The sequence below is a fragment of the Rhipicephalus microplus genome, chromosome 10, assembly GCF_043290135.1.
Source record: "Rhipicephalus microplus isolate Deutch F79 chromosome 10, USDA_Rmic, whole genome shotgun sequence".
Lineage (NCBI taxonomy): Eukaryota > Metazoa > Arthropoda > Arachnida > Ixodida > Ixodidae > Rhipicephalus > Rhipicephalus microplus.
Window position 1 is genome coordinate 16,453,265 of NC_134709.1, and position 2,284 is coordinate 16,455,548.

A 2,284-nucleotide genomic window follows, 5' to 3' on the forward strand; every position below is an offset into this window, starting at 1 on the left:
TTCATGTTCCTGTAGAAGGTGAAAAAACTACCAACTCAACGAGCTTATTCATCATGTCGACCTCAATAACGTTACGACTTTGCTGTGTCGTATATGTTTTGATAAAAAAAAAAGCTAAACATGTTTGTAGGGAGAAGTTTGTGGATCGCTTCCAATAGCAATGGCTGAGGAAAATGCCTTCCGGATGTGGATCGAAGTATTTATACCACAAAACATGCGAGACATCTAATTGGCACTGAGTCTTCTTCTTCTTCTTCTTCTTCTTCTTCTTCTTCTTCTTCTTCTTCTTCTTCTTCTTCTTCTTCTTCTTCTTCTTCTTCTTCTTCTTCTTCTTCTTCTTCTTCTTCTTCTTCTTCTTCTTCGCCCCGCCGCGGTGGTCTAGTGGCTAAGGTACTCGGCTGCTGACCCGCAGGTCGCGGGTTCAAATCCCGGCTGCGGCGGCTGCATTTCCGATGGAGGCGGAAATGTCGAGGCCCGTGTGCTCAGATTTGGGTGCACGTTAAAGAACCCCAGGCGGTCAAAATTTCCGGAGCCCTCCACTACGGCGTCTCCCATAATCATATGGTGGTTTTGGGACGTTAAACCCCACAAATCAATCAATCAATCTTCTTCTTCTTCTTCTTCTTCTTCTTCTTCTTCTTCTTCTTCTTCTTCTTCTTCTTCTTCTTCTTCTTCTTCTTCTTCTTCTTCTTCTTCTTCTTCTTCTTCTTCTTCTTCTTCTTCTTCTTCTTCTTCTTCTTCTTCTTCTTCTTCTTCTTCTTCTTATTCTTCTTCTTCTTCTTCTTCTTCTTCTTGAGAAAGATCAAGAAAAGATGGAGCTTCTTCCAGACATAAGATTCGTGACTTATTGAGAGGCCTGTACTTGAATTGATGTAATGGCGCTTGGACGTAAGGCCGGACGAGAAAGCTGTAAATATGACTGCTTCCACTCATGTAATGTTACCACTATCAGAAATTAAGAACACCATCTTATCCCATTACATACATTAAGGCCAATGGCGCGCACACGGTTATTCATTAAAGGTGGTAAAATGGAGGGGCAAAGTTTCACCGCAGGATGCCTCCCCCTCATTGGTCTAGCCCAAAAGAATACAGGTATTGCAACGGATGTCAAAATGCAAATGAGACGATGACGCGCGTTTAAAAACGGTTCGCCATTGGTCCTAATGCTTTTCGGAGGTGAAGGGTGGGATGCAAACCGTTTTTGGAATGCAACCTCGGTGGTTTATGGCCACCGCGAATGACATAAAGCATCTAAGAACTTCTTATCATCGGTATTTGTGAACTCGGCAACTCGCGTACCTGATGAGGGACCATTGTTCAAATTCAGTGGAACCATTCGCTACTTTTCTCACTTCTATTATATAAAGTAACATTACGCCAAATTTGAAAAAAAACAAACAATACCTCAAATGTTTTCAAGATTTTGAGCAACACAAGCACGTTCCACAATGTAATAACCTTTAATATGGTCCACGTGGCGATGAAATATGAGCGTGCAGTGGCTACTGTGGCGATATCACACCTTACGTGACAAAGAGGATTCAATTACGGCCATATCAGCTAAAATACACGAACATTAGGTGACCGCGAAACGGTAGAAGGACGCCTTCCAAAGTGATATGAAAAAACGACGAGAGCCCCGAAGACGGCGACGTCGGCAGAAGTGCCCGCAGCCAATCTGGACAAGTGACGATTTGCGAAACCGTTGTTTTAGAAAGGCACATCCACTGTTGCCAGGTCCCCCCACGGATATGCGTTCCGAACAGGCAACATATTAGCGACGTCTCGGGAGCTGTTATCTCCTAACCGCGCCAAAACAGGCGACAGCAGAAGCGGACGACTGCAGTAGCATGCCACATTGCCGAGACGTCATGCATGTCTTCAAGGACAGCTTCCTCGTTGCCCTTTCGCTACCGCTATCACCGCACGTCGGCTGCAGTGGACACTCTAGAAGACCTGCGCCGACTTCACAATCGTGTAACCCGACACAAGAGTAAAGGCCTTGCAGACTGTGCTCGTGGAAACAAAAAAAAAAAAGAAAGTCTGCTCGACTACCCTTCTGCAAGACATTTCTGGGAACGGGCGGCCATCTAAAAAGTTCCACCCAACCTCTCTCCTCCCATCTCCCGCTCTCTACATCACGTGACCCTAGTTACCCTCTCCCCCTCCTTGCGACACAGTCATCGCCTGAATCGCAATGCAACGCAATGCCCGCCTTGCCTGTAAGCGACGAAATTTTCCTCCTCTCTCTCGAGCGCACCGTAGCGCCACTGTACCGGAC